Below are 12,101 nucleotides of genomic sequence, written 5' to 3'. Positions count from 1 at the left end.
TAATGAAAAACAAGCATCAGGTACAGATGGTTGGTTATAAAATACTGTCCATTAAAAAACAGGAAGGTGAAAAAGACAACACTCCACACCATTGAGAAGGAGCGGGTGGCGGTACTGCCCTCCCTAGAACTTTTAGCTTAGTGGTTAAGGTACTCACCAGGGAGACCTAGGTTCCATTCCCCCTTGCCTGAGGTGGAGTAGGAATTTGATCTTGCGTCTACTCACATTGCAGGAGAGCACCCTAACCACAGGACTATGGGATACAATGGTGTGTAGTTCTGAGTCTCTCCTATTGACAAGTTAGTCAAACAGGGACAGAACCTAAGATCTCCCCACTACTAGGTGGGTGCCCTAACCACAAGACTATAGAGTCAGTCAATCAGACACACACACACACGCCCCATGACTATTCAAGTATTTTATACAAACTGGAGCAGCTTCAATGGGAGAGACTGAGAAAGACTGACCACAGAATAGCCCACAGCCTGGTGGCGAGGACACTCTCCTGCAATGTGGCAGACATAAGCTCAAATCCCAGCTCCATATCAGGCAGAGGAGGGAACTGAACCTAGGAACTTCCACATCCCTGATGAGTGCCTTAACACTGGACTAAAACTTATAAAGGTAGTAGATGTCACTCTATGAATGGCACCCAAGCCCCACCCCCAAAAAAACAAAAATGTTTGGCTGAATTGGTATCACATTTGCAAATAGTTGTGTGTCGAACAAACACCAATAAACTATTAAACCAAAAAAATTTGCACAGCTCTAGTTACAAAGTCAAGCACCCAAAAGTTAGAAAATGGCAGAATTCAGGTTGCCTGTACAACCCTGATTTAGCCTCCTTGTGCGCACACATTACGATGCAGTCTTCAATTACAGGATCTCATACTATTTTTTTTTCCACAGGCCTAATTCAGTCCCTCCCAACCACCACCCTCCAATTCAGTGATGGGCAACCTGCGGCCCACGGAACACACGCAGTCCATCAGGGTAATCCACTGGCGGGCCATGAGACCGTTTCTTTATATTGACCGTCCGCAGGTACAGCCACCTGCAGCTCCCAGTAGCCACGGTTCGCCATTCCTGGCCAATGGGAGCTGCGGGAAGCGGCTATATATATAAAAAAAACATGGACATAAATGTATTTTCCCCTAACCTGGTTCTGAAAAACAAATGAACCATTTTTGCTGCAGTTCTGAGGCAGATGCTCAACATGGAAAATTTCAGCTTAGTTACAGCTCATTAAGACCTAAAGAAAACTTCCTATACAAGCAGTTAGAACCTACCTTTAATCAATATTACAGCTGTAAAAGAAACCCACAAAAATAGTGGGTATTTATAGATCAGTGGGATATATACCACAAAGCATAGTGTGGTAGGATCATATCATCATGCAGACATGGGATGACCAGCAGTAGCTCCAGAATTTCCACATAAGGAAACAAACCTTTATGGAGCTGTGTGAAGAGCTTGCCCTGACCCTCCATTATCAGAACACTCAATTGAGGGAGGCCATACAGATATAAAAGCAGGTTGCTATTGGCCTCTGGAAGCTGGTAACACCAGACTATTACAGGTGCTGCAAACCAGTTTGGTGTTGGCTAATGAACTGTTGGTGTTGTGGTAACGGAGATTTATGAGGGGATCACCACTGGTTTATCCCCTGGTGGGGAGCATGAGAAATGTTCCTGAAATAGCTGGCTTTCAGAAAATGGAGTTCCAAAACCCATACCTAACAGTTTGACAGTCAGCAGGAACAAGCATGTGTGTCAGTTGCAAAGGGTACTATTCCATCATTCTGTAGGGCCTGGAGAGGCAAATTCAGAAACACTAATGTGTGAAGTATGGGAAAGTTGCATGAATACAGTTTGCTAAAGAGATCTGGCACTGAAATGCTGAGAGAAGCGGGGACCTTATTTCCTCTTAATTACACTGTAATCAATGGGACCTTTGTGCCCACTGTCGTTTTGGAGGACCATGCGTACCCACTTTGGCCACAGCTCATGAAATCATACCCTGACATCAGGGGTCCTGGCAAAAGAAGATTCAATTACAAGCTTAGCAGCTGCAGGATGAAGTACTGTGCGCATCTGACAGGCTGATGGCAAGAAGATGCTGCCTACAAAACCATTTGTATGCCAATGCAATCCATATGTCTGTGGTTTGGTGCGCCCAGCACAACATCTGCAAGGTTAAAGGTAAGTGTTTTTGCATGAGCTCTGGACCCCGCTGGTTTGCAGGCCTAGTACAGGCAACCATAAGGTAGACCAATGAATCCTGGAATTGGTTGCAGTGAGGAAAGGAAGCCGCGTGTTTTCATCACTTCATTATCTGCTTTTTTTACAGAGGTGTAAACGGTCTATTTGATATAGGGTAGAGGTGATTTAACCTTTAGTGTTATTTTAGGTTATATAGGCTTAGTGTGAAGTTAAGTGCCTATGTGATTGTGACATTTTGCTTAGTACAAAACTTCCTGGATCTTCCTTCCTATGAAAGCACCCACAAAGCCACATTTTCCAAAAATAACCAACTTAAAACAAACAAACCAACTCAAGGAAAAAGCCAACTACCCCTCCATAAAATAATTATTACATGTTATTTTATGACATGCAATAAATATTCTACATATTGGGCAATGCAAGTGCATGGCATTTGTATACAAAACATTAACCACCACTGAATACAAATGTTCAGAAGCCAATATTAAAGGACATGTTATTCTCTGGCCAAGTTCCTCCTCCTGTTTGCCCTCCCCACTCCAAAAACCATGTTGTTTGCTTTGCATATGAGTACACGGAGAACACCCGTGCTTCCAGTTTGTGGAATAGTCCATTGCCAAGCCAGCCTCAGTTGTCTAAATCCTGCACTGACTGCAAGATATAGTAACATGAGGAGTCTGTGGTCATTAGTGCTAGCATGGCTAGGGTTCCCTATGCCTCCATTCTTCCTCCAGCAATCTTTCCAGGGATCCCTATGCCTGCAGCATGCTCCACTCCTGCTTTGTTTTCTGGTACGCCACGTATACCTCTGGCCTTCGCATCATATCCTCAACCATATAGTTGACAACCCACTTGTGTTTATCCGGCTGCTTTCTGGTCCTGTCACTAGGAAACAGTTGCAGAGGCTAAGACAGAATTCAGTCATGCCAGATTACAGCAGCAGCAGCAACACTGTATTGTTAGTTAATAATGTAACTTAAAACAACAAAAAGTATCCTAAAACCTGCCTCAGTCTTAAATAATACCTCATGCTAGAAGTGGACGGTACAGATTCCTAGCTGATCAAGAGAGCAACCAGACCGCAAAAGTTTGATGAAAGTGACACTGACTACAACAAGGGGAAACTTAAGAAATAGCTGCTGAGAGGTAGCAACATGCAGCTGCAACACGCAAATCCCTAACCAGCCCTATTAGTTATGGGAAATTCTGATACAAAACACGTATATAGCAATTTGAAGTGTATATGGAAGCCATAGGGACGAGTATAATAAAAGAGGAGAAAAGAATGGCTCTGTTTGATAGTGGTTGGTGTTCTAGTACTGGATATACACAATGTATTCCATATGGAGGATGTGGAAGGGGGGAAAAAAAAAAGGAAGTATGGAGGATCATTAGGACCTTATGGAAAATATGTCACCTATGACATTTTCCTGGATAAAGACCAAAAAAAGGAAAAGGAGGAGAGACAGGAGTTTAAGTCTTTTAACATTAAAAAGCCAGTGTTATGAATATAGATCATTAAGTGACCCTTTTATTAAAAGCCAAGCAATGTTGGAATGTAACAATTCAAAAAAGACACATTAAAGGCTACTCAGAGGCATGGATCCAACACTTGAAAAGGCAATTTTCATATGCGCCAGGTGGTAGAATAAAAGCAGAAGTGCAGAATAAAAAAGCTCTAGAGGGACAGGCAACAAAACTAAAACACAGAGTTAAACAGCCTTCCAAGCAATATAGTGGGGGCAAAAAAACCTAACTTGTTTTAAGACTGAGCTTGCTAAGTTTATGGAGGGGACAGTATGATGAGGCTGCCTACAACAGCATATGGCCCATACACAACTGGTATTAGCAAATCTCTAATGGTCAAAAACGAGGAGGGCTCTGAATTACTACAACTGTAGGTGTCTGGCTAATGGGTCTAACTGATAATCATATTTGAGGTCAGGAAGGAATTTTCCCTCAGATCATACTGGCAGAGACCTTGGCGGGGGAGAGGGGGAGCAGAAATTGTTCACATTCTTCTGCAGTATAGGGCAGGGGTCACTTCCTGGTTTGAACTGAAGTAAAATGTTGGATTCTATTTAACTTGCAGTCTTTAAATCAAGTTTTGAGGATCTCAGCCAGAGATTATGGGTCTATTAGAGGAATTGGTGGGTGAGGTTCTCTGCCCTGAGACGTGCAAGAAATTATATTAGATAATCATGATGGTCCCTTCTGGTTTATTAGTCTAAGGATATGTCTACACTATGAAATTAGATTGAATTTATAGAAGTCCGGTTTTTAGAAAGCGATTTTATACAGTCGATTCTGTGTGTCCCCACTAAGCGCATTAAGTCGGCAGAGTGCATCCACAGTACCGAGGCTAGCATAGACTTTCAGAGCGTTGCACTGTGGGTAGCTATCCCACAGTTCCTGCAGTCTCCACCGCCCATTGGAATTCTGGGTTGAGCTCCCAATGCCTGATGGGACAAAAACATTGTCGTGGATGGTTTTGGGTACGTGTCAGTCGCCCCTCCCTCCGTGAAAGCAACAGCAGACAATCGTTTTGCGCCTTTTTTCCATCTGGGCGCCATACTGCTTTCAGCTGCCGCTGCAATAGGTCTGCAAATCATCGTTGTCATCCACTACTTCAGCTCTGCTCTCCTGATGCTATAAATCCACCTCACAGGTCCTTCATATGACTGTCGTCATCCACTGCCACTCTGCTTTCCTGGTGGTCTCGCAGGGCCGCTTCAACTCTGCTCAGCTGCTCTTGTCTCCCCATACCATGGCAAGCGTGCAGCCTGCTCAGCTGTTGTGTACTGGCAGCAGACGGTGCAGTAGGTCTGCTAAACTGGTCATCCAACCACCACTTCCCCTGCAGCTCTGCTCTCCTGCAGATGCCATACCATGGCAAGCATGGAGCCGGCCCAGATGACCGCGGCAGTTATGAGCATTGCAAACACCCCACGCATTATCATGCGGCATATGCGGAACCAGAACCTGTAAAAGCAGGCAAGGAGGCGACAGCAGCGCGGTGATGAGGACATGGACACAGACTTCTCTCAAACCACGGGCCCCGGCAATTTGGCCATCCTGGCAGCAATGGAACGCCAATTCTGGGCCCGGGAAACAAGCACAGACTGGTGGGACCGCATAGTGCTGTGGGTCTGGGATGATTCCCAGTGGCTGCGAAACTTTCACATGTGTAAGGACACTTTCATGGAACTTTGTGACTTTCTGTCTCCTGCCATGAAGCACAAGAATACCAAGATGAGAGGAGCCCTCACAGTTCACAAATGAGTGGCGATAGCCCTCTGGAAGCTTGCAACGCCAGACAGCTACTGGTCAGTCGGGAATCAATTTGGAGTGGGCAAATCTACTCTGGGAGCTGCTGTGATCCAAGTAGCCAACACAAACACTGAGCTGCTGCTATCAAGGGTAGTGACTCTGGGAAATGTGCAGGTCATAGTGGATAGCTTTGCTGCAATGGGATTCCCTAACTGTGGTGGGGTGATAGACGGAACGCATATCCCTATCTTGGACCACCTTGGCAGCCAGTGCATAAACCACAAGGGGTACTTTTCAGTGGTGCTGCAAGCACTGTGGATCACAAGGGACGTTTCACCAACATCAATGTGGGACAGCCGGGAAAGGTACATGACGCTCGCATCTTCAGGAACTCTGGTCTGTATGAACAGCTGCAGCAAGGGACTTACTTCCCAGACCAGAAAATAACCATTGGGGAAATGCCTATAGTTATCCTTGGGGACCCAGCCTACCCCTTAATGCCATGGCTCATGAAGCCATACACAGGCACCCTGGACAATAGTAAGGAGCTGTTCAACTATAGGCTGAGCAAGTGCATTTGGATGTGTATTGGTAGAATGTGCATTTGGATGTTTAAAAGCACGCTGGCGCAGTTTACTTACTCGGTTAGACCTCAGAGAAACCAATATTCCCATTGTTATTGCTGCTTCCTGTGTGCTCCACAATCTCTGTGAGAGTAAGGGGGAAGACGTTTATGGTGGGGTGGGAAGTTGAGGCAAATTGCCTGGCTGATGATTACATGCAGCCAGACACCGGGGCGGTTAGAAGAGCACTGCAGGGTGTGCTGCGCATCAGAGAAGCTTTGAAAACCAGTTTCATGACTGGCCAGGCTACAGTGTGACAGTTCTGTTTGTTTCTCCTTGAGGAAAACCCACCCCCTTGGTTCACTCTACTTCTCTGTAAGCCAGCCACCCTCCCATCCCCCTTCGATCACTGCTTGCAGAGGCAATAAAGTCATTGTTGTTTCAAATTCATGTATTCTTTATTAATTCATCACACAAATAGGGGGATAACTGCCAAGGTAGCCCAGGAGGGGTGGGGGAGGAAGGAAGCACAAGGCCACACTGCACTTCAAAAATTTATTGAATGCCAGCCTTCTGTTGCTTGGGCAGTCCTCTGGGGTGGAATGGTTGAGTGCCTGGAGGGCCCCCCCGCATTCTTGGGCATCTGGATGAGGAGGCAATGGAACTTGGGGAGGAGGGCGGTTGGTTACACAGGGGCTGCAGTGGCGGTCTGTGCCTTTCCTGCACCTCAACCACATGCCGGAGCATATCAGTTTGATCCTCCAGTAGCCTCAGCATTGCATCCTGCCTCTTTTCATCATGCTGCCGCCACCTTTCCTCTTGATCCCACCGCCTCTCTTGTTGCTCCAGCCATCTGTCCTCTCGTGCATCCCTCCTTGCGTTCATTTTGTGCTTTCCTGGATTCTGCCATTGTCTGACTCCGCACAGTCTGCTGGGCTCTTTCAGTGTGGGAGGACTGCATTAGCTCAGAGAACATTTCATTGTGAGTGTGGTTTTTTTTGCCTTATTTGCGCTACCCTCTGGGACGGAGATGCTAGTCGCAGCATTGAAACATTTGCAGCTGCGGGAGGAAAAAAGGGAGATTAAAATTGAAAAAGAGACATTGGCCATTTAAAAGGAGGGGCTGATGTTTTCGGGTTTACATGCAGCACAAACCCAACTAAATCTCCCCACACACCCAATTCTCTGGGATGATCGCTTCACCCCTCCCCCCCACCATGCGGCTCACAGCAGGGATGATTTCTTTTCAGCCACAGCCAAACAGCCCAGCAGGAATGGCCACCTCTGAATGTCCCCTTTATAAAATTCCCCTGTTTCAACCAGGTGACCAGGAATGATATCAGTCTCCTGAGGATAACACAGAGAGATAAAGAACGCATGTTGCTTGAATGCCCGCAAACACGGGGACCACACACTGCCATGCTTTCTTATGCAGTGATTCCAGGAAAATGTGCTACTGGCCTGCTGTGGTAAAGTGTCCTACCATGGAGGATGCAATAAGGCTGCCCTCCCCAGAAACCTTTTGCAAAGGCTTTGGGAGTACCTCCAGAACAGCTTCATTGAGATGTCCCTGGAGGATAGTCTTCAGGGCAAATCAATCATTAAATATGCTTGCTTTTAAACCATGTATTATATTTACAAAAGGTACACTCACCAGAGGCACCTTCTCCGGCTTCATGATCTGGGAGCCCGCCTTGGGAGGGTATTGGCTCCAGGGTGATAAACAGTTCCTGGCTGTCGGGGAGGTTTCTCCTCTTGCCTGCTGTGTGATATCCTCCTCCTCTTCCTTATCATCTTCCTTGTCCCCAAAATCCTCATCCTTGTTGCATGAAACTCCCCCCTTGCAGGTGTCCACGGACAGGGGTGGGGTAGTGGTAAGGGGCCCCCCCTAAAATTGCATGCAGCTCATCGTAGAAGTGGCATGTCTGGAGCTCTGACCCAGAGTGGCCGTTTGCCCTTTTGGCAGGCTTGCCTGAGCTCCTTAAGTTTCACGCGGCACTGCTGCGTGTCCCTGTGATCGTCTCTGTCCTTCATGCCCTTGGAGATTTTTTCAAATATTTTGGCATTTTGTCTTTTGGAACGGAGTTCCGATGGCACGGATTCTTCTCCCCATACAGCGATCAGATCCAATACCTTCCGTTCGGTCCATGCTGGAGTTCTTTTGCGATTCTGGGACTGCATGGTCACCTGTGCTGATGAGATCTATGTGGTCACGCCACAGTGGCCAAACAGGAAATGAAATTCAAAAGTTTGCAGGGCTTTTCTTGTGTACCTGGCCAGTACATCCGAGTTGAGAGTGCTGTCCAGAGCAGTCGCAATGGAACACTGTAGGATTGCTCCCGGAGGCCGATACTGTCCATTTGCGTCCACACTAACCCAATTTCGACCCGGCGATGTTGATTTCAGCGCTAATCCCCTCGTCGGAGAGGAGTACAGAAATTGATTTTAAGAGCCCATTAAGTTGACAAAAATGGCTTCGTTGTGTGGATGGGTGCAGGGTTAAATCGATCTAACGCTGCTAAATTCGACCTAAACTCGTAGTGTAGACCAGGGCAAAGAAAGAAAGAAGTTCAAAGAATAAAAGGGCAAAGCGGAAAAGTCACACGTCAAAAACATGTCCATGATGTAGCAACTGGCACAAGTATAAGAAGAGTCCAGCATTGGGGAGGGATGGTCTATAAACTGTAATGAAGCCCAAGCAGTTTGCAAAGGTGATGCAGACAAGACTTGGGGAAGTGTCTGAGCTGAAGGCAGAGTAAAATGTCCCCCAAGTGAATGAGAGGAGCTGACCATGAACACAAAGGAAGAAAACACCCACAATCTCAAAGAGCAACTAATGCAAATTTGTACAAATGGCTTACAAACCAGACACAGCAACACAAATAAATCTCTACTTTCTCTGAACCGCTCTTTCAGTTTCTTAAGGATTAAAGGCTTGGCTACACTTGCGAGTTAGTGCGCATTAAAGCAGCCCTGGGCGCCCTAGCTCACTACCCATCCACACTGGCAAGGCACATAGAGCGCTCTGATTCTGCAGCAAGAGCACTCCTGGAACTCCACCTCAGCGAGTAGAACAACATTTGCTGCACCTTGGCTACAACGCCCGGGCATCAGTGTGAATGAGGTGTTGCATTACTGCACTCTGATCGGCCTCCAGAAACGTCCCATAATCCCCTTAAGTCAAGTGGCCACTCTTGTCATTGTTTGGAATCACTGCAGGAATGTGGATATGCCCTTTCAAAGCTCCGTTTCTGACAGACGGCTGCTTATCTGCTCCGAGACAAAGCAACCATTAGTGTGGAATGCTGGGGGGGGGGGGGTCTGCTGCTGTCTGAATTTACAAGACAGCATGCTGACATGCTCTCAGCCCCCCAAAAACCCACACTCTCTCCCCGTCACACTACACCCCACCCCATTTGAAAAGCACGTTGCAGTCACTGACATGCTGGGATAGCTGCCCATAATGCACCGCTCCCAACGCAGCTGCAAGTGCCGCAAACGTGGCCATGGCAGTGTGCTTGAAGCTGTCACTGTGGACAGACTGCAGCGCTTTCCCTACTGCGCTCTATGAAGGCTGGTTTCACTCAAAACGCTCTCCATCTGTGAGTGTAGCCATGCCCTAAGAAGTCAAAGGTGAAACTGAAATCTTGTAGTAAGGAGCACATTCCATTCCTAAGCAAGTGTCAATTGTCACAGATATACTAAAACAAAACAAGAATGTGTGTGTTAGAATATCAGCAAAAGCAATCAATCGATCTTTGGCTTCCATGGCTGAGGTGCTTGGCTTCATCAAGAAGGTACATGTTGGAGTTGGAATAAATATCAAAACAAGCTTGAACCAGATATGAATGGGCTAAATGCATCCTATAATCATGCGTCCACAGAATGGAGGATTCTCTCCACCTGTTATACTTGCCATCTCTAGTGTCTCACAAGCCTTAAGAAGAGAGACCGTTAGTTATACATATTACTCTCCCATAAACTAGAGAAAGAGCTGCCAAAAATAAGAACAGGTGGCATCCTCGACAAAACAGAAGAAGAGTTAATAGACTGGGTCAACTGATTAGTATTTGAGGACAGAAAAGAGGGGCTCTTAACAATAAAAGGAACATTTAATCTTGCCTAGAAATGAAATGGTTGGTGAAATAGCAGAAGCCAATTCTTCAAATCAGATGCTTTTGCAGTGTTTTGTCAGATTTCTTTCAGCAAAGGGAGCACCAAGATTTGCATTTTCATTTGACAGATACAGCGTCTTGTATTTCACCATAAGTGCCATGTCTTTCAGAAGACTACAAAAGAGTACACTAATGGCAGTCTGGAGCAGCACCACTACTGGACACCAGGAATCATTGTAAAAAGTTCCAGACATTGTAATAAGAAACAACCTTCAACTGAAGAGAGTCAATTGTCAGTTTCAATCTACATTACTTAGGACAGAACTTGATGCTAAGGGAATAGTGTCTCATAATTCCAAAGTTTCAAGGAACTTGGAACATCAGGACATCCAAATGACAAAAAAGGAATTCACATATTGAACTAGGTCAGTAAGTTCATCCCCAACTAACTCACTTAAGAAAATTCCTTCACAAAAACGCTGAATGGGCATGAATGCCGGAGAATGAAAAAGTGTCCAAAAGATTTAATGTGGAACTGGCCATTCAGTGTAATACAAAAGGAAAAGCTTGAGCTCTGATGAACACTGTCAAACAAGGAAGACATCAATGGAGCAAAAATTGGGGATTGGTCCTGCTTTGAGCAGGGGGTTGGACTAGATGACCTCCTGAGGTCCCTTCCTACTCTAATATTCTATGAATCTTCTATTCTATAATCTTCCTTTGGCTACATTGCAAGCTCCTAGGGACAGACTTGTCCCACATGAAAACAAAAAAATCAAGCCAGATAGTAAGAGTACTGGTTCCTGGTGCAGCTTCATAGCTATTGTTTCTGGACTCAGAAAGGCAATGTGGATTGGTGGGAAAAGGATTGTTCTGCAGACCAGGGATGATCAGCAGTGACCAATAAATTTCAGGATGGAGAAGGAAACTTTTCTGGAGATATGTGCTGAACCCAGACCTAGAGCAGCAGTGTGCCAACATGTGGTGCCCCATTACCATCTGGAAGCTACCCCACATACTACCGATCTGCTGCAAACCAATTCAGCAAGGAGAAAGCAACCACTGGGGCCATTCTCATGCAGGTGCATAAGGCCATGGCAAAGGTACTGTTGCACTGGGTTATAAAGCTTGGCAATGCTTAGGAGATTATAGATGGCTATGTACACATGGAATTCCAAAACTACATTGGAGCAATTGATGGGACCCATGTGCCTATCATTTGGCTAAGCCCTGTATCCCCAAATCAGAGCTCAGAATTCATAAACAGGAATAGGTATTTCTCCATAGTGTTCCAGGGGGTTGCCAACCACCAATGCAGATTTACACTTAAATTGAGGTGGTCTTAAAGGGTCCACAGCACTAGGATGTTTTGGAACCCAGCTCTTTTTAAATTTATGGAGGAGGGACTACATGGTATTTTGTACAATATTTGAGAGTGAGGGAAAAAGCCTCCCCTGCACCTGTAAGGCTAAGGTGCAGAGACTTGCTCAACGGTTTGAACAGTCAGCAAGGAACCCCATACAAAATGCACACAGTCAGGGCAATATTGTCAGGGGTGCCTATTGCTCTTATTTTGGGTCTCAGGCCTGAAACTGTGCAGCTACATTTCCAGCTGTTAACTTCCATGCACACCCTGACCCCATGGGATTGTTGTGCAGTTCTGTGTTGTTTATGGGCAGAAGTGCAACACTGTGGCAATCCGTACTGTACCTTGTTTTTGCCAGCATTTGTTTGTAAGCCCTTAGGAATTAGTGCAACCAATGATTTTCTGTATAAAATGAACTGTCAACGCTCTATTATTAAACAAAAATGCATGTCAACTGAAACAAAAAATGAAAAAACAGCTTTTAATTATGAAAGAAACTACAAAGAACCCTTTCATTAAACTAGCTGTAAAATGAAACAGCAAAATCCAACAGTGCAGGGCCCAA

The 12,101-nt window shown here is 45.8% G+C and overlaps 1 protein-coding gene across 1 annotated transcript in view; it reads right to left on the bottom strand.

Annotated features, from left to right (window-relative positions):
• Positions 1–12,101, bottom strand: part of STK3 (serine/threonine kinase 3) — a 284,928-nt gene that overhangs the window by 259,363 nt on the left and 13,464 nt on the right.

Source organism: Chelonia mydas, chromosome 2 (assembly GCF_015237465.2).
Source record: "Chelonia mydas isolate rCheMyd1 chromosome 2, rCheMyd1.pri.v2, whole genome shotgun sequence".
Classification (NCBI taxonomy): domain Eukaryota; kingdom Metazoa; phylum Chordata; order Testudines; family Cheloniidae; genus Chelonia; species Chelonia mydas.
Note: the sequence above shows the minus strand (reverse complement) of the source record. Positions and strands in the feature narration are given on the sequence as shown.